General features: G+C 48.3%; 1 protein-coding gene and 1 long non-coding RNA gene across 4 annotated transcripts in view; one reads left to right on the forward strand and one right to left on the reverse strand.

The window, feature by feature from the left end:
- ELFN1 (extracellular leucine rich repeat and fibronectin type III domain containing 1) overlaps nt 1-20975 on the forward strand; it is a 261693-nt gene that overhangs the window by 233593 nt on the left and 7125 nt on the right. The window lies entirely within an intron of this gene.
- LOC144325451 (uncharacterized) lies at nt 1872-19953 on the reverse strand. Its single transcript, XR_013390609.1, has 4 exons — nt 15049-19953; nt 12134-12274; nt 10552-10659; nt 1872-4302 (listed from the first exon to the last, which is right to left on the reverse strand). It is a non-coding gene; the product is annotated as an uncharacterized LOC144325451 (long non-coding RNA).

A 20975-nucleotide genomic window follows, 5' to 3' on the forward strand; every position in this document is an offset into this window, starting at 1 on the left:
ACTTTTTTCTCCAATGAGCTCAAGGTGGCGCATATGAGCCTCCCGCTTCCCATTTAATCCTCACAACGACCCTGTGAGGTAGGGTAGCCTAAGCGGCAGTGACTGGCCCAAGGTCACCCAGGGAGCTTTGCAGCCGAGTGAGGATTTGGTCTTCCCGGCACTCTAACCACTGCACCACACTGCCTTGGAGGCCAGAGTTTCACTATTAATACAAAAGAATGATCAGAACTTGAGTTCAGCAACACCTGGAGAGTCACAGGCTTGTCTCCCTGTGCTTTAAGTCAGGGATCTCCCAGTAGACCTGCCCTGCTGTGGAGACCCAAACACTTCCTTAATCCTGTTTTTGTAATTTTCCGAGGCACACAATTTTGCTCCGTAAAAAAACAGCAAAGGTTGGTGCTTTCAATGTGAACAGTAAATGTGCTCTCTCGGTAAAATATAGTCCCATTAACCACTATTGATCCATAAACTTTCCCACAAATTTGTTTTCCCCCATCGCACACTCCCCAACAAGACTGGGTTGCATCTTAATTTAAACATCCTTTCTTTTTTTAAACCCCCACCCAAAACATTCAGCATTTGGCAAAATGCCGTCCCAGCAGCAAAACCAAGAACAACACCCAAACCAGGCTGCACCGTCCAATTGACGACTCCCAATTGGATTCCCACCCCAAGCCAGATGATCGAGGAGCGAAACCATTTCCCCAGACAGATCCGTTCCTTTTCCTGGGCAGCCGGGCCCATTATGCAAATCCAGTGGGGGGAGAAGTTTAAAAGTCTGGAACTGCCATATATTTCTTTATTTCATTAACATCAGCGCGAGTGGGAGAGTTAATGTGACAAAGTGAGCTCATTCCAGTGCTTATCCAAACAGTTCCTTTATAAATTAACAAGATTGGTGATTTCCTTCTAACAAGAGTTCCAGAATGGCTGTATTAGGAAGACAGAGAAGCTTTCAAAGTTAGGTAGCAAAACTAACATCAGTGAAGGGACTGGAGCAACCCCGGAAGCATGGAGATTCGAGCCCCACTGGAAGAAGGCAAGTGAGATGCTGCAGCGAGATGTTGCAGCGCTGAATGTTGCAGTTCAGGGTCCTAGCCACTTCACTCCATTCCTCCCACCCAGTTTTCTATATCTCCTCTGTCAGCTTTATGAAGCTACTGAACATACTTAGTCCATACTTAGGCTGCTTGTGCGTAGTGGCAGGTTTCCCCCCAAAATGTTTTGTGTTTCTGCAATATTGTATTTCGGCAGGTTCTCATGCCTCCCTCCTTCCTGGTGAGGTTTGCTACATAAGACAGCAGCACTCAGAGCCCGAACATCAGCAATAGAGGAAATTCTGTCAGGCAGATCTAGCAGGAGACCGAGGCAAAGCTGAAGAGGAAGGCAAAAAGAATGGGGAGCAGGCATTCAAGTTGGGGTCTGCAGCATCTTGAGTGCCGAGCAGACAGTGCCTGAGTCAGTCAACAAGAAAGAAAACTGGGGAGGTTCAGATTTCTGGAGAGCAGCTGGGAAGCCTTGCAAAGAACTGAATCTGCCTGCTATTGGGGAAATGTTTGTTTATGTACTGGATTTGATTTCTTCCCCGCCTCTCAAGGCAAACCCTCCACAAGGAAGCTTAGCATAAGAATATTAAAAGCAACACAGCAATAGAAAACACGCATGCCATAAAGCAGCATTGGGTAGATGTATTTAGGAGCACATACAGTTGACTTATACCAGTTCAGACCATTGATCCATACAGCTCAATATTGTCAAAACTGACGGGCAGCAGCCCCCCAGCGCTTCATCATTCCCAGTCCTATCTGGAGATGGTGGATACTGAACTGGGGACCTTTGGCATGCCAAGCAAGTGCTCTTCTACTAAGTTATGGCCTTTCCCTAATATATAGAAGGGCCAGCTGTGAAATCAGTACAAATCTTGGTAGAACCTAAGGTCTTTCTGACCACTGAAAGGCCACAAGAGACAGGCCCAAGCAGACTAATTGTGAGACTAAATCCCACAACCCTGGAGCCACCACCCAAAAGGCCCTGTTCCCTACCATCCTAATCTACCTTAGTGACAGACCAGAGAAGGGGGAATCTCAGCAGGGCCAACTTAAAGCAAAATTTAAAGCATATTTGGGGCATTTGTCATTGATTTAGACATCTCAGAAATTTCAAGGGACATTGGAAATTTCCCAGAACATAAGCTAATGATTCTAATGTTGGCATCACTAGACTTTGGCTCAAGTGAAATGGGAGGTTGGCTATTTTATTTTCTCCAGTGAGTTCTAGGTGGTGTACATGATTCTCCCCTTCCTCATTTAATGCCCACAACAATCCTGTGAGGTAGGTTAGGCTGAGGGGCAGTGACTGCCCCAAAGTCACTCCAAGAGCTTCATGGCTAAGCGGGGATTCAGATCCCAGTCTCCAAAGTCCAAGTCCAGCATTCTAACCACTGCACCTCACTGGCTCTAATGCATTCGTCTTCTTACATTTCTACCCTGCCTTTCTTCCATTAACAGAGCCCGAGGCAACTTCCTGGTGATTGGTTCCCAGTCACCCTTCCAGGTATCCAGCCAGCTTAGTCTCATTTGCCTTCAGACCATAAGGACCTAAGAGCCTGCTGGATCAGGCCAGTGGCCCACCTAGCCTAGCATCCTGTTCCCACAGTGGTCAACCAGAGAGGACTGTGGGAAACAAGAGCCCAAAAGCAACTCTCCCCTCCTTTGGCTTTCAGCAACTGATACTTAGAAGCATTGTTGCCTCCAACTATGGAAGCAGAGCTGGTAGCCATCCATCGCCTTCTCCTCCTCCACGAAGTTCTCCAATCCTATTTTAAAGCCATCCAACTTGGTGGCCATCACTGCCTCCTGGGGGAATGAGTTCTATAGTTTAACTATTCACTGTGTGAAGAAGTTCTTTCTCTCATCAGTCCTGAGACCAACCCTCAGAAAGATCAAGGACATTTCTCATAAATGATCTGCACGTTTCCAGACAAATATTATTACATAATATCTGCTCAATGCTCTTTCCACTGGCCTCCCAAGTGGGCTTTTGTCTCGCTGGATCTTTAGAAGAGGATTACTTGAGCAGCTCCTCAGTGCCGACAATCCAATGGATTTATCCCAAAGCCAATCAACTCAAAGAATGATTGATCCTGACTTGGAGGTGTCAACCTATCAGCGAGCCGCCCGCCTCTGCTTTCAAAGAGTTTCAACATTTTAATTACCTCCGCCGTGATGCGGTTGCGCCTGATTTCAAGGCTGGCTATGTCTAACTTTAGCTTCCAGCCATTAAATCATTGTTCTTTCCAAAGTTCAGAAGACTGATGAGCTGTCAGGACCCACCAGGCTCAAATTCGGGGGGGGGGGGAGGGGTTGAATTAAAAAAATACCCCGAGCCAGAGATGTTATGGTTTCAGAGAACAAAGAGCTGTCCGTGGAGCCAGAGTATCTCAAAACTAAACAGCACTTGCTCTTCCCATTAAATTCTGCTTTCCTCTTGCAGAAGATTGACATTCCTGGAAGACAGGGCAGAGTTCTCCTCCTTGGGTGACCTCTCAGAGCCCTTAGACCTTCTCTAGAAGTCTTATGTTCCAGCTATTCCTTCATCTTAGCTGTATGGCTCCTGCATTCTGAACAAGCTGACTCGTTTTGCTTTTGTTCCAGCTTGGTGAGCAGATCCACTAAATTCTGGCCCAAGGTCACCCCATGGGCTTCATGATGGCCACAATGAGTATTGACCTACCTCCATGGCTGGAGGCAGCGATGCTTTTGAATACCAGTTGGTGGAAACCAAGGGAGAGCAAAGTTCTCTTACGTTCAAGTCGTGCTTGCTGGTTCCCCATCTGGTTGGCCACTGTGGGAACAGAATGCTGGACTGGATGGGCCTGATCCACCAGGCTCTTCTTATGTTTAGGGCTGAGTGGAGAGTAAAGCCCTGGTCTCCCAAGTTCTGGCCCAACACATTAACTCAGGATTGGCCTTCTTGGAGCTATCCCAACCCGTTTCAGCCCCTGTCAGAACGCTCAGTGATCCAGGATGATGGGAGTTGTAGTTCATCAGTGTCTGGAGGGTATTACGTTGGCTATGCCTGCTCTAGCTGCTGCCCACACTGGTCTTGAAATCACACGTGGCTCAACTTCGGAGCACCAGCTCTCGACTTGATCTCTCGCACACAGACATACAGCTGCAAAAACCTTATGACGCCTCTGCCTGCTGTTCCTTGATTAAGGAGAGGAACTTGACAGATGGGCAATTCTAAAGAGATCATTGCAATGAAGGAGGTGCTTCTGCAGGCCCTGTCCAACAGTAAATCCTGCAAACAGAACAGATCTATAGGAGGCTGGGGAATCTTTTTTCAGTGGGACACATTTCCTGGCCTTCCGGAGGAGGGGGATCATATTCTTGCTCATCCACATGTCTTCATTCATAACCTTGTACATCCCAATACAGTGGTACCTTGGTTCTCAAACGCCATAAACCCGGAAGTAAATGTTCCGGTTTTTGAATGTTTTTCGGAAGCCTAACATCCGATGTGACTGTCGGCTATTGTTTCTGGGGCGCCTGCACCAATCAGAAGCTGCACCTTGGTTTTCAAACATTTCGGGAGTCAAACAGACTTCCAGAACCGATTAAGTTTGGCGCTTTTGTTTTTGCTATTTATTTTGCGTTTTTGTTTTTGAGGCTTTTTCGGTTAATTTGTTTCTGTGACTATGTGGAACCCAGTTCAGTTACTGATTGTTTGACTGTGTGACTGTGGAAATGGATAAAAGCCCCCCATCCAAACAATGACTATCATCAGTGCAGGTAAGAAATTTTTTTAATTTAAATTTTTATCATCTACAATACTGTTTTATTTATTTTATGGTACAGTACATTGATTACTGCTTTCATTTTATGGATCAATGGTCTCGTTAGTTAGTAAAATTCATGTTAAATTGCTGTTTTAGGGGTTGTTTTTAAAAGTCTAGAACGGATTCATCCATTTTTCATTACTTTCTATGGGAAAGTGTGCCTTGGGCTTTGGAACGCTTTGGTTTTGGAAAGGATTTCCGGAACGGATTAAGTTTGATAACCAAGGTATCACTGTACATCCATTTGCACACAGAACACACACATTCCCCCTCTCTCAGACACACACATGCAGAAACCGCAGCAATTAAACAGCACTGGAGCCTTTCGTGAGTCTAATTGCTAGAGGGGGAGTGAAGATCACAGAGAGGCGAAGGTTAATACTGCCTCCTTCACCTGCAATCTCGATGAAGATCAGAACCACCCCCCATCCGCAGCAATTAGAACCAATGAGAGGCTTCTTTCAAGCCTAATTGCTGTGCAGTGGGGCAGCACAGTGGAAAGGAAGGGGTCACTCTCCAGCTGTGATGACCCCCCAAGCGCAGCAATGGAACTCCAAAAAAGGTCTTCCACTGAAGGCAATGGGAGTCTTTCCCCAAGATTTCTTGCTTCAAGTGAGGGAGTTTTCTATGAAACTCCTACACAAAAAGCACCGCACACCAGTGCGAATTGCCCACACGACATCGCAACCTTATCACAGAATTGTTGGAGGGGCTGTGGGTAACTATAACTTTTTAAGTGCTACAAATATTTCAACAAAATCTACCATTTTGTGTAAAATAAGAACAATAATTTTGCATTAATAGGGATGTAAAGTCAATTTTGCTTGCGTGACCCTCATTATACAGAACGGAGGACACCTGGCTTGACAGCACTGCGTGCAAAACAGATCTCTGGGTCTTAGTGGACCACAAGATTAACATGTGTCAGCAATGTGATACAGCAGCAAAAAAATGGAAAGGGGAAAAAATCTAATGCTGTTCTAGGCAGCATCAAAAGAAGTATAGTGTCCAGATCAGGGGTAGGCAAACTGAGGCCTGGGGGCCGGATGCGGCCCAATTGCCTTCTCAGTCCGGCCCGTGGACGGTGTGTTTTTACATGAGTAGAACATGTCCTTTTATTTAAAATGCATCTCTGGGTTATTTGTGGGGCATAGGAATTCGTTCATTCTTTCTCCCCCAAAATATACTCCAGCCCACCCACATAGTCTGAGGGACGGTGGCCGGCCCACAGCTGAAAAATGTTGCTGACCCCTGGTCCAGTCATACCTCGGGTTACAGATGCTTCAGGCTGTGTTTTTTTGGGTTGCGGACTGCCGTAACCCAGAAGTACCAGAACAGGTTACTTCCGGGTTTCGGCAGTTGCGCATGTGCAGAAGCACCAAATCGCAACTCACGCGTGCGCAGATACGCCGCTGCGGGTTGCGAACGTGCCTCCCACAAGGATCACGTTCACAACCTGAGCATCCACTGTATTCTGCCTTGGCCAGACCACACCTGGAGTACTGTGTCCAGTTCTAGGCATCACCGTTTAAGAAGGATATTGACAAGCTGGAACATGTATGGAGGAGGGCAACCAAGATGATCAAGGGTCTGGAAACCAAGCCTTATGGGGAACGGTTGAAGGAGCTGGCTATGTTTAGCCTGGAAAAGGAGAAACTGAGAAGATATGATAGCCACCTTCAAATATCTCGAGGGCTGTCACGTGGGAAGATGGAGCAAGCTTGTTTTCTGCTGCTCCAGAGGGAAGGATCCGAACCAATGGATTCAAATTACAAGGCAGGCAATTTTGACGAAACAGTAGGAAGAACTTTCTGATGGTAAGAGCTCTTTGACAGTGGAACAGACAACCTCAGAAGGTGGCGGACTCTCCTTCCTTGCAGGTTCCTAAACAGAGTTCAGATGGCCATCTGTCAGGGATTCTTTAGTTGCAATTCCTGCATTGCAGGGGGTTGGACTAGATGACCCCCAGGGTCCCTTCCACTCTGCCACTCTATGAATCTATGATTCTAAGTAACGGTTACAAAACAAGCAATAAATCAATGGGTCACTGTATTGAGTACATTTGGACTTGTGGGTCACTGTAGAGAAAAGTTTGGGAAGCCCTGTCATGCATGAAACATGCCGTTGCTTCCAGAGCTGTGAATACTCTGGGCTTTAAAAACATTAAAATTCAGCAACCTCCATAAATTATACAGATGGCAGTGATTTATTTTCTTTTGCATCATTATTCTTCTCTCCCTCCATCCCTCCCTCCCTCTCTCTCTGTTTGCATAATTTATTCCAGTTTTGATACTTACGGTGTTTATGGGGAGGGGCGGAGAGCTACGGCAGAAACTGAACCACCACCCCAGAACCAGGAGAGGACTGTAGGTTAGTGGCAGAGCCCTCACTTGGACGCAGGAGGTCCAGGTTCAATTGCCAGCACTGATTCTCCCAGCAGGGCTGGCCAAGACCTCTATATGAAACGGCGAAGCGCCACTTGCACACAGAGTAGAGCAGAAGTCCTCAGCCTTTTATGACGCAGGGCCCCCTTTTAACCCAAACATGCATGTGGCAATGCTTTTCTTAATCTCCTGCCTGATAGCGCTCTTGTTGTGACCCACCTTGGACCAGGCAATACCAAAGGTAGGTAGCTAAAAGCTCTAACTTGGGATAATGAATCTGGCTGGGTCTCATAGGGAACGACAGGCTGAAAAATCCCCCCCCCCCCCCGCTCCGATCTAATGGATTGGCCAAATTAAACGTCGCAGTCGACATTCAAGCTTTAGCTGGGAATTTAGGGAACGGGTGTTAATGGCTTCCAGAAAGGACTGTTTAACCTTCCAAGTGTTAAAAAAATAAGTGGTGCTCTGGTATAGCCTATTAGAAACAACTCCCCCCCCCCCCTCCACACACACATTTTAAAAGTTAAAAAAACAAAAAACCCTTGAAGCCAGACAACCGGTCTAGAAGCCATCCATTACTGCTTTTACGCAGGAGCAACAGCTGACATGTATACCCACAGGAAACATTCCATTAAAAGCTATAAGCACCGCACATCCATACAGAATGGCAGTGGGCAGGTGCTGCGCTGCTGGGTGGGATGCCCTGCTATTTTGTGTTTCCCCCCCCCCAAAAAAAAAGCATGTGTAAGAGCTGAGTAAGAAACAGTTCCTGAGCTCGAAATGAATTACTTTTCACAGAAAGCAAGAGTGCGCAGGGCCTTCGCCCAGCTGGTGATTGAGAATCTGTGAACCAAGGTGAGGAGTTAAAGCTTCTAAAACAAAAGTCGTTCTTGCTAAAAAGAGTGAGTCAGCCTTCCCCCTGCAAGAGGAGGAGGAGGAGGAGGAGAGCACTCTCTTTGGAAATGGACTTCCAGCGGATCTTGGACATTTCGCACCAGTGGTTTTGCATGGAGCAGAAACGCAGGTCTTAAAATAGGCTCCCCAAACACTCTGTGCGCAAATCTCAATGTGCGAGAGGAAAATGGAACACCCATCAGCAGAAGTAGTAGACCTCGGAGTGCCAGGGTCAAAGAGTGGGGCATCCTTCATATAGGCTGCCCTCTGGCTGCCCTCTGTTGCAGGACAGTGTGCAGGGTCCACCTTGATGTGGTCGATCTAGCAGGACTGCTGCTTACATTCTGATTATTTCAGCATCCTACCAAGCTGTTTGCCTGTCCCCACGACTAGAGAGGCCTAGGCAAATATGTAGAATCATAGAATCATAGAGTTGGAATAGACCACAAGGGCCATCGAGTCCAACCCCCTGCCAAGCAGGAAACACCATCAGAGCACTCCTGACATATGGTTGTTAAGCCTCTGCTTAAAGACCTCCAAAGACGGAGACTCCACCACACGCCTTGGCAGCAAATTCCACTGTCGAACAGCTCTCACTGTCAGGAAGTTCTTCCTAATGTTTAGGTGGAATCTTCTTTCTTGTAGTTTGGATCCATTGCTCTGTGTCCGCTTCTCTGGAGCAGCAGAAAACAACCTTTCTCCCTCCTCTATGTGACATCCTTTTATATATTTGAACATGGCTATCATATCACCCCTTAACCTCCTCTTCTCCAGGCTAAACATGCCCAGCTCCCTTAGCCGTTCCTCATAAGGCATCCTTTCCAGGCCTTTGACCATTTTGGTTGCCCTCCTCTGGACACGTTCCAGTTTGTCAGTGTCCTTCTTGAACTGTGGTGCCCAGAACTGGACACAGTACTCCAGGTGAGGTCTGACCAGAGCAGAATACAGTGGCACTATTACTTCCCTTGATCTAGATGCTATACTCCTATTGATGCAGCCCAGAATTGCATTGGCTTTTTTAGCTGCCGCGTCACACAGTTGGCTCAGCAGATATGCGCATATCTGCTGAACCAGTACAAGTTAAGAATAATCATAGCATTGCAGTTGGAAGGGAACCTGAGGGTCATCTAGTCCAACCCCCTGGCAATGGAAGAATCTCAACTAGAGCATCCATGACAGATGGCTAGCCAACCTCTGATTAAAAACCTCCAAGGATCGAAACTGTCCTGATGCAGGATACATACATTTAATGTTTATTTTTACACACATAAAGCCCCGTGTTTCACCTTTCCCACTGGAATTTCATAGTACAGTTCTGCTCCTGCCCAAGCTTGTGTGATTTTCACTATCAGTGAGTGGATTCCCCTGGACTTGATTCAAATGTCTTCTTCGAAAACCAGTAGGTTTTCCTCCAAAGTTGGAAGATAGCTGAGTGGTCTATTTCCTGAGCCCAGATCCAACTTTAGGAAACACATCCTATTAGGAGCGATGTCATCAGCAGTGCATCAAAATTAAAACCACTTGCTCCAGCCCCCACTCTCTGTGAACCTCCCTGAGGCCACCTTCCCTTCTCCCAGACTCACCTGAAGACCAGCTGTGGAAGCAAAGCCTCACGTCCCTTCGGATTCTGTGATGCCATGGAATGCTATAACACCAGTGCCCCATGCGCAGGGGTCTTGGGAAGCATCGTTCTCCAGGGCTCCTGACTCTCAGGAGCCCCGGAGAACTTCATTCACCAGTGCTCAGTGTGAATGGCCCAGTGCAGCTACCGTATGTCAGCCTAGGCAACCAAGGAATGGCGGGGCAAAGGCAGAGACCTTGCTGTCATTATCCTGCCACCGTTTAAGTTTAGAATAAGGGGAGCAATTCTGGGGAGATGGGAGGACTGGGAAGCAGCAGGAGGGTGGAACAAACACCAATACAGTGGAGGCTCGGGTTGCGAACGTGATCCGTGAGGGATGCATGTTCGCAACCCGCATCTGTGTGTCTGCACACGCACGGGTTGCGATTCGGTGCTTCTGCGCATGTGCGAAGCGCAATTTAGCACTTTTGCACATGCATAACTGCCAAAACCTGGAAGTAACCCGTTCTGGTACTTCTGGGTTTCGTCAGTCCGCAACCCAAAAAAAACGCAACCTGAAGCGGCTGTAACCCAAGGTATGACTGTACACCCCTAAGTTGTGGAGCTCCCTACCCACAAAGGTGCATCTGCAACCTTCATTGATCCACGAGACTTATATTTTTAAGACCCACCTTATTCCTGTGGTTGTACGATGCGTTACCCTGTTTTTAATATTCTGTTTTAATGTTGTAAACCATAATCATGTGGGATATAGGAGCCCAGGCCCAAATTCAGAAGGATCGGAGCTGGTTTCATATTAAAGCGGGGGCAGGCTACGTTCATATTCCAAGCTCCCCCAGCTCCCAACTCACCGCATCACAAGTTTCCACGAAGCTTTGTCTTTTCTGACAGCGAGTGTCAGTGCTCTCTGCCTGGCATCAGCTGGGCTGCATCTGTTTATCTTTCGAAAGCAAGGGGACCTGGGGAACGAGGAAGCATAACCGGGGGCGGGGGGGGGGGTTGAAATAAGTAGAGGACAAATTTTACTGGGAAGGTGACTGCAACAAGCCAGGGGCATGCATCTGGGACACGGTTTGGCACAGGGGCAAAGGAGGACAAGGTGCAGGCCACCCCTCTCCTTTCTCCGCCAAACAAAAACTGGGAAGGTGACCATGTCTGCCAGTAGAAGGATTTGCACAGCTGAGTGTTCCTCTCCTTCCTAGGAAAGGTTGAGGCAACAGGCTTGATTTTTAGAGGTGCATCAATCACCAGCCTCCTCCTGCAGAGCCGAGAAATGTTCCCAGCTGGTGGCGTCTCAGTGGCCTGTGGGCAGCAAGTTAACATTTGCGCTCCATTTCCCAGTCTAATGCCAATCTCTCTCTCTCTCTCTCTCTCTCCCCCCCCTCTCTCACCACTCATACAGATAAGGAGTAGGAGGGATCTTACAGAGAGGGGGAAATCTCCCCCATTATTTTTTGGTATGAGCAAACTTCCGATCACTGTGATGAAGAGGGCCTTTGCTTTGCCCCCTGTACGAAACAGTTCTGCCAATCACCTCCTTTTAAACCCCACAAGGCACCCTTTGCCCAGGTTGGTGCCCCCTCAGATGTTTTGGACTAACCCCCCCCCCCTTTGCTTACGCAGCCAGAACGGTGCCATCCATGAACAAAGAGTGACGGGTGTCAGCAGGCTTGGCGAACCACCCCTAGGTTTGCAGAAGTACAAAAACCTTGAGAAAACTGCCAAAACAGGTCAACGAAGACTGAGCATGCTCAGTGGGCAGAGAATGCTGGCTGACTGTCCAGTGGGGGGTGGGGATGGAATGGCATGGCTGGAATCCTAAACAGCAGTGACCCACGCTGCAACATTATGTTGCAGCGCGCCACTTGCAACAGGCAATTTGCAATACGTAGCTTGTTTGTGCTTGTGGAGGTTTGCTTATCTCTGTTAGTTTTATCTGCAGTCGTGCACAGACTAAAAAGTAAAAGTAAAGGAAATAAAACATTCACGTTTGACTTACTCTGGGGACATGTACTCTACAAATCATATTTTATTCCAGTTGTACTGTTAGGCTTCCTTTAAATCGGGGGGGGGGGGGCGACCTCTGGGCTTGCAGATGGGGATGAACTACAACTCCCACCTTCTCTGACCATTGGCCATGCTTGCTAGTGCTGCTGGGAGTAGTAGTTCTAGACCCGGAGAGCCGATGGTTCTGCTCTAAGAATCATGGGAATTGAAGTTCTTAGTGATCTTTGACCTTTTTGTCAAACCTGCATTTCCCAGGGTTCCCTAGGGAGGGGGAATAACAGTGAAACCTATTTAGAACTGTAGTGTATTGATGCTGCCCCTTTCATCAGCTTCGGTTCCCCTGAACTTTATCCGATAAGGCAGAAAAAAGCTGGATCAGCAGCGCCCCTTGTGGTGGTGAAGACTCACTACAGCAGATGCGTGTACCTGTGCATGCTTCAGGGTGGAATATGGATGAGGTTCGTTTTCTTGATCAAGGTTGTATTTCCCAAACTTGGCTGGTCTCCAGCTCCCATCACCCCGACTCTGGCATTGCTGGGATTTGTCGTAGCCCACCAAATCTGCAGCCTGCCAGGAAAGCATGAGACCTCAGCCACTGTCAATCAAAATAGACAGGACTAGACAGATGGACTACTACTGCTAAGTCAGAAGCATCCCAGACCCCGAGATTTCAGGGCCCAAACTTGATAGCTGGGGGGAGGGAGGCTGGTGAGGGCCCCATTGATCTCACAGGGGCTGGGCCCCAGTGATGTCATTAAGCATGACTGAATCCTGGAGATGGAGGTTAATTGGGAGAGGGAAGGAGGGCAGACCCGCCCCCTCCCCCAAAGTGTCTATGCAATAATTTGCAGTCAGCTCCTCCTGGGTTGACACTTGCAAGCTGCACACATGTGTTTGAGTGTGTGTGTGGAGAGACCCACCGGGAGATTCAAGCCCGCCCTCTGCTGCGTGGAGCAGGCCAGGCAAATCTGGAGACTTGGAGATGTGGCAAAACTCTGTGTTGTTTTGCCACCCTGGTTCCAGCAAGAGGGAGGCCAGCCTTCACCTCCGAGGCCAAGGGGCCTTCTTAAGAGCAAGTCTGCTGCAGCTTCTCTCCTCCTTTCAGGGGAAGACTAAGTCTGTTACACACTGACAATACCAGTGGTTTAAGCCCCGTAATCCCTCCTTTACTTGACTTTGGGCTATTTTGAGCAGGAGATTAAAAGTGATTATCTACATCACCTGAGATGTTGCCTTTTTTCTTCCTTTCTCCCTCCCTCTCCCTCCTCTGGCCATCAGCTCGCCTGCGCTGGGTTTCCCTGCTCCGTTGCAGATGGAGGAAGCCTCTGTGCCTCTTTCCTCTCCGGGGTCTTTCCCCAAAGCCCCTGCCCCCCTTTCCTGTTGCTGCGCATGGGGAAAGAGCCCCAGATCAGGCGGGATCAAAGCAACTGCCTGCCCACAGCACAACGTGGCCTTTGAGTCCTCCGTTTATAAAAGGGACTGCTAGCAAGGGCTGGGAACGCAGGGAGGTTTTTGCCCAGCGATCGCTGAGCCTGGATGATCTCTCTCTCTCTGGAAAGGCCCTTGAGAGTGCCCTGGTTTCAAAGCAAAGAGGGCAAGCCAGGGAGATTGCGGTCGCTTGCCCTCTTGTAGGCTTCCTTGAGGAATCTGGCAAGCCACTGTGGGAACAAAATGCAGGACAAGATGGACATTGGGTCTCATCTCTCACAGGACTTCTCAACCTTTTGGTTATTCTGGGGAAACGCGATCTTCCTGCAGTATTAGCCTAGTCGTAATTCATTCTGTCTCTAATGTTAAGGTTGTTAGTGCCGATGTTTACACAGCCAAAACAGCACCACCCATTCATATGAGAGACATCTATGCAGGCCTGGGGAAAACCCCAAAGTTACCAGACTCTTGGGCTGGGGTGTTGTTGTTTGGGGGGGGGGGTGATTTTGTGTGCATGTGAGAAACAGCCTGAAGAGGATGGAACATGCTTAAAGGTAAAGGCACCCCTGACCTTTAGGTCCAGTCGTGACTGACTCTGGGGTTGCGGCGCTCATCTCGCTTTATAGGCCGAGGGAGCCAGCGTACAGCTTCCGGGTCATGTGGCCAGCATGACTAAACCGCTTCTGGCAAACCAGAGCAGTGCACGGAAACGCCATTTACCTTCCAGCCGGAGCGGTACCTATTTATCTACTTGCACTTTGACGTGCTTTCGAACTGCTAGGTTTGCAGGAGCTGGGACCGAGCAACAGGATCTCACCCCGTCATGGGGATTCGAACCGCCGACCTTCTGATTGGCAAGTCTCTGTGGTTTAACCCACAGCACCACCCGCGTCCCTAAGCATGCTTAGTGGCTACTGAATGCTGACTAGCTAGTAGATTGGAATAGAGGCTCTGGAATGGTGAACATCACCACTCCGCGCTGCAACATTGTGTTGCAGGTTTCACGTTTGTTGCATATCTCATCTGCCCCTCCCCCCATTTACCAGGACAGTCCCGATTTTTTTGCACCTTGCCCCTTGTGAACTGCTACCAATTTTTGTGTCCCTCTTGGGGATTCTTTGTTTAGATGCTGATATGAATGGCTCAAGGAGTTGTCGTTCTGCTTTCCACTACAGGCCAAGGGCTTGAATGGGGAGCTGAATGGGGAGTTGTGCTGTAACTGCAGAGGCCTCCTTTTTGCTGTGGTTAACATCCTGCAGCACAACACAGAGTGGTTCTTTTTGGCACCTGTCTTTCACCAGACACCAGCCACACCCACACCAAACATTTGAAGCTCATATGGTGACACTTTAAACAGACACGGCTTCCCCTCCAATGCAAAATAATTATTCTAGGAGCTGTAGTTCATTAAGGGTGCTGAGAGTCATTAGGAGACTCCCCAGAGCTTCTGGATTGGGTGGCATTCCTATCACAGCAAAACTTTTGTTGGTCTTCTGCAATATAGGGGCAACTACAGTCCCATTCAGAAGGGACGCGGGTGGCGCTGTGGGTTAAACCACAGAGCCTAGGGCATGCTGATCAGAAGGTTGGTGATTCAAATCCCTGTGACGGGGTGAGCTCCCATTGCTCGGTCCCTGCTCCTGCCAACCTAGCAGTTCAAAAGCACACCAAAGTGCCAGTAGATAAATAGGTACCACTCTGGCGGGAAGGTAAATGGCATTTCCGTGCGCTGCTCTGGTTCGCCAGAAGCGGCTTAGTCATGCTGGCCACATGACCCGGAAGCTGTACGCTGGCTCCCTCGGCCAGTAAAGCGAGATTAGCGCTGCAACCCCAGAGTCGTCCGCGACTGGACCTAATGGTTAGGGGTCCCTTTACCTTTTTACAGTCCCATTCACACAATACAGTTAAAGTACCATGAGAACACTTTGAACAGTCACGGCTTCCCCCATGGAATTCTGGCAGCTGGAGTTTGTCAAGGGTCCTGAGAGTTCTTCAAAAAAGAAGAAGATTTTATTGGATTTTTACAATTTTATATTCAATCAAACAACAAAATATGACATTTGTCACATAAAAGAAAAAGGAAAAAACCCTCCCCTTGACTTCCCTTAACTTCCCCTTCTGGTTCTTCAAATATTTACTACTTCTGCTTAATTATTATCTTATTTTTATAATCTTATACTTTAATACTCTTATTTTCTTATCAGTTTTATACCAAATTTTCCTTCATGATTACATCTTGCAGTCAATTTCATTCCATGTTGTCCTTACTTAACCATTGATCTTATTTTCTTACTTGTAAGTGTTTATTCAAACCCTACTAGTGAGTCCATATCTTTACAGTATTTCTGTAAATACAACATAAAGGGTTTCCAGTCTTTTTTAAATTCTTCATTATCATTGCCTCTAATTCTTTCCGTCCGTTTCGCCATTTCTGCATATTCCATAAGCTTGACTTGCCGTTCTTCATTCGTTGGAGTGGTTTAACAATCAATCCTGCTTCCCAGGGAAGTCTGGGAATATAGTGCATTCTTGTATGATATGATTTTTTTATGTACACTTTCCTCCAGTTTATGCATTTTTCTACGCATTGCTTGGCAAGAAAACTGCATTACATATTTCAAAAGAGAGCAGTGTTTCAGCCTGCAAACTGATTCAGAATTTGGGGGTCTCCCTTTTAAACATGAACTGGATTGAATTTCTCCCCCCCCCCCCAACCTTCTCACTCCTCGCCTCTTCTCCCGAGGGACCTCCAACCAACCTGGATGCCCTGCTTAAGGGCACAGCAATCTTGGCAATGAGATTAGGAGTGCTCCAAGCATGTCCCCATTTTTATTGCTGGAGGGTTGATGCATTGCCACCCCTTGGAAATGGACTTTATCGGTTGCAGCAGGTTTAATGGCAGGTTACAAGCTAGCTGACATTTCACATGCCTGTGTTTTCACCCACAAGAGGTTTCTATCTAAAGAAAATCCATGCACATCCCTCGCCCCAAAGAAACTTGGGAACGGTAGCTTCCCCCTCGCAGAGCTACAATTCCCAGCACCCTAAGCAAGCTATAGTTCCCAAAATTCTTGTGGGGAATTCACATGCTTTAAATGGGGATTAAATCTATGGTGTGGATCTGCCAGCATACTGAGGAAACAGCTGAATCCTAGAGAGTAACTCTGCTAGCATCTCAACAACCACATGGGAATGGGCACCCACATGTGGCAAAAATGGGGGCAGAGAGAGCCTGTAGGACCCCTCCATGAATATGGGGGGGGGGGCAGAACTCTAGGACTGTGTCTCCTTTTGCAAGAGGAGGGGATTTCAGCTCTTCTGTGACAATCTGCCTGCAAAAAATTCCTCTTTGTCTCAGCCATGAAATGTGCAGGATTCCTGCTGCCCTCCCCCCAACACATGGTCACGTTGACCCAACTGTGTTGTTATTCCCCCTGCCCTAAATTGGAGGCACGATTTGTTCTTCTACTTGAGATGTTTTTCATTTAGAGTGGCTAAGAGTCAGAATGACCTGTCTTCAACCAAGGCCAGCCCCCTATGGTTTCAGAGGGAGAAAATATTCCAACTAAGCTCCCTGCGTGGAAGGAGGGAAGTCCAGTCCAGTGAGTCGCACAGAGAAGCACCGGAAAGCCTCCTCTGAGGGCAATCGTGCTCCTCTACCTTTGCACTGCAAGTAACTGGGTGAGCCAATTACGCTCTACTGCAGAGCAGCATCCCAAACACCCACCTGCAAGTGTAGGTTCGTTGGGCAGAGATAAGAGCAGAGCAGAGCATCATCCAGAGACACAGGGCGCACATTCAGCTTTGATCTCATGCCAGTTTTGAGCTCTTTCTGCATATTCCAGCAGGTAGACATACCAAAGTCTTGTGCCTGGCATATGTGAATAACTGTCTTTGATGAGGACCGGACTAAACTTTTGGAAGTTCAGCCTCAACATGTTTGTGTTAAAATGTTCTCTTCTCTTTTGCATTTTAGCTGGTGGGGGGGGGGCTGTGAATTTCAGGTGCAAATGGGTTGAAACTTGCTAGAGGTCTCTTTGGCTGGAAGCCACCATCTTTCTCCCAAAATGCATCTTGACACCGGGCAGCTGCCACCAAAATAAAGGTGGTCTCGCCTGCAGCAAACATTTTAACACAACACACTTCTTGCTCAGTGGCATTTCTGGGGGTGATGGCAGCCTCCAATCTAACAGAGTGACAAGGGAGCTCTGGTAAACATCTCTCAAAAAATATTCTGCACCCAGTAATGAAAATGGTCCCCAGCTTTCATGGCCTACAAGTGGGGCCAACCAATTGGGGGGCAGGAGTGCCAACTCGGCAACATGACCATGAGTGCCCAGGGCCGTGGGTGCCATGCAGTGTGCATGACCCTGGCACCAACATTTGTGGGTGTCTCTGGTCCCTTCTTATGGAATTTTGTGGGTGCTCGGGCACCCAGGGCCCCAGGGAATTGGCACCTATGGGGGTCTTGTTGCTTAGCCTTAAGCTTCCCCACACCAATGCATAACTCAAAGACATTTTGGGTTGTAATTCCATATCACTAACCTGGGAGAAGTCCCCGTTGGACTCAATGGGGCTTGTAAGTGGGGACGACTAGAAGTGTCTAGCTCCGTTCCTCATTTTCCCAATCTTAATTTGGTTCATCTTATTTCCACATGTTTGCAATTGTCTATAAGAAAATTGACCTACATTTTCATGCACATAGCTCCCCAAATAGGTATTGTTCTACATAGCTTGGCTTAGTACACACAGTTTGGCAAGCATTTTACCCCTAGGTAAAGGTAAAGGTAAACGACCCCTGGACAGTTAAGTCCAGTCAAAGGCGAGTATGGGGTTGCAGCGCTCATCTCACTTTCAGGCCAAGGGAGCAGGCGTTTGTCCACAGTCAGCTTTCTGGGTCATGTGGCCAGCAGGACTAAACTGCTTCTGGCGCAACGGAACACCGTGACGGAAACCAGAGCACACGGAAACACTGTTTATGTTCCCGCCAGAGCGGTACCTATTTATCTACTTGCACTGGTGTGCTTTTGAACTGCTAGATTGGCAGGAGCTGGGACAGAGCAACGGGAGCTCACCCCATCGCGGGGATTCGAATGTGGGATGCAAGTGGCGCTGAGGTCTAAATCACTGAGCCGCTTGGGCTTGCCGATCAGAAGGTCAGCAGTTCAAATTTACCCCTAACAGAATTGCATGTTATTTTCACTAATCTGCATACATGAGTGTGCATTTTTTGAAAACTGCCCATTTTTTGATGGGCCGACTGCGCCACAGATCTCAAAGGGGACCTGCATTTCTGCTCCATGCATTGCTTTGAGAAGTGTCGGTGCGGTAAGTCCCCATTAAAACGCAACCTGGAATGGATGTCTCCCCGATTCGTATTTGTGAGCAGACACGTATGGGGGCTTGCTTTGTTAGTGTTGCTTCCAAAGAGGAAGAGGCAAGCGCAAACCTCAAAGGGGAATCTCGCTCAGAAAGCTAAAAGGGTTTTGTCAGAGCAGACTTGCTCCGAGACAGCAGCGCACCCTCTTGCATACGTTCGACACACCACGGTTCTCATTTCAAATGCCACTAGGTTAGATTTAGACTCCATCTGCCACGCCGGAAATTAATGGCAATCATTAAGGAGCAGCAGCAACAACAACAAAAGGGGGCGCGAGGAGAAAGCTGGCGAAGTGGGCCTTGAGGTAAAAGCAAGAACAACACGCAGCCATCTCTGCCAGCAAAAAAATTAAAACTATTTAGACATACAGCGCCATTTATTACTGCAGAGTTCTCCTTCCACCTGGGGTTTAAATCTCATTACAGTTTGCCCAAAACAGATGTTACCCTTTTAGCGGCAGGTTATTAACGATAAAACTCAATTCCTCCAGAGAGAATCCATGTCAGGAGTTTGGTTGGAGATGGCTTTTCTTTTCGCAAAGTGTGGACTGGCCTTTGCCAAAATGGTGCCCTCCAGATGTTTGCGGCTGCTCTGGCAATTCTAGGCTCTCGGTCAGTTCAAATAGGGAGAGGCGATCCTTGAGGTATTGGGGTCCTGAGCCAAATAAAAACATCCCTGACACAAAGAGTTGGGGGCTGCAAGACCCCCTCCCCAAATTTCAAAAGAACTCTACGGAGGCCTGCCATTGGTGGCGGCTCCTTCGTGCCAGGCATAAGCTAAATAAATGCCATCAATAAAGTCTGGCCCAAAAGAGATGATAGAACCGGGGGTGTTTGCTGTGACTTGTTTGCAAAGCATTTTGAGGATAAAATTGCTTGCATCCACCAGGAACTTGACTCCACTGCTACAGCAGCTGAATCTCAAGAGGTGCCCAGAGCACTGTCTAGTCCTGTTACGCTGGACAAGTTTCAGTTAAGTCAGGCTTAAGGATGTGGACAAGGTGCTGGACCCTTGCTCCTTTTGGCTGAAAAAAAACTAGCAGGACAGGTGGCTGGGCCAGGGAGGTGAGGAATGCCTCCTTGGGAGAAAGGATGGTCTCTGCCTGCTTGAAGGAGGCAGGTTGTTCAATGGGGCAAGACGGTTTGAGTATATTACATCAATCTTGGCCCGGCCGCACTGACTGCCAACTAGTTTCCAGGCCCAATTCGAAGTGCTGCTTTTGACCTATATAAAGCCGTAAACAGCTCAGGACCATAAAACTTCAAGGACTGCCTCTCTACATATATACCAACCTGGACCCTGCAATCATCATCAGAGGCTTTTTGTCATATGCGTCTGCTGTAAGAGGTCCAGAGGGTAGTGACATTTTCTGGGGCGGTTCCCCATTTGTGGAACGCTCTCCCCAGAGCTGCTCGCCTGGTGCCTTGATTGCATCTCTTTCGCTTTGCATCTCTTTAAAGGTAAAGGTAAAGGTACCCCTGCCTGTACGGGCCAGTCTTGACAGACTCTGGGGTTGTGCGCCCATCTCACTCAAGAGGCCGGGGGCCAGCGCTGTCCAGAGACACTTCCGGGTCATGTGGCCAGCGTGACAAAGCTGCATCTGGCGAGCCAGCGCAGCACACGGAAACGCCGTTTACCTTCCCGCCAGTACGCGGTCCCTATTTATCTACTTGCACCCGGGGGTGCTTTCGAACTGCTAGGTTGGCAGGCGCTGGGACCAAGCAGCGGGAGTGCACCCCGCCGCGGGGATTCGAACCGCCAACCTTTCAATCGGCAAGCCCTAGGCGCTGAGGCTTTTACCCACAGCGCCACCCGCGTCCCTTGCATCTCTTTAGCTGCAAGCAAAAATCTTCTTCAACCGGGCCTTTGGACGATTAACGTTCTGTGTCCTTTTAAATGTGTTTGTTGGCAGGGGATGATTGGTTTGTTTTTGCTCTTGTTTTTATTGAGTATTTTGCGTTCTCATTTTTATGTAGTGAACTGCCCTGCAGTCTTCGGATGAAGGGCGGTGTACAAATTTAATAAATAATAAAATACAGTGGTACCTCTGGTTGCAAATGGGATCTGTTCCGGAGGCCCATTCGCAACATGAATAGAGCGCAACCCACAGTGGCGCGTCTGCGCACGCACGGGTTGCAATTCGGCGCTTCTGCGCATGCACGTGATGTCATTTTGCACTTCTGCGCATGCGTGAGTGGTGAAACCTGGAAGTAGCCCTTTCCGGTACTTCTGGGTTGCCATGGGACGTAACATGAAGCGGACGTAACATGTGGTATGACTGTAATGGTATGCATATCGAGCAAGTTTAATGTAAAAGCAGAAGATTGCAATGACTCACATTGCCTACCTTGATCAGAATGGGGATAGTGTCGCAGAGCATGAACGAGTCTCCCGTGGCATTCCATCTCGCTCGGATTCTGATATTTCAAAAGGCCGAAGTTGAGGCGGAGGGAGCCAGCA

Source organism: Podarcis muralis, chromosome 14 (assembly GCF_964188315.1).
Source record: "Podarcis muralis chromosome 14, rPodMur119.hap1.1, whole genome shotgun sequence".
Lineage (NCBI taxonomy): Eukaryota > Metazoa > Chordata > Lepidosauria > Squamata > Lacertidae > Podarcis > Podarcis muralis.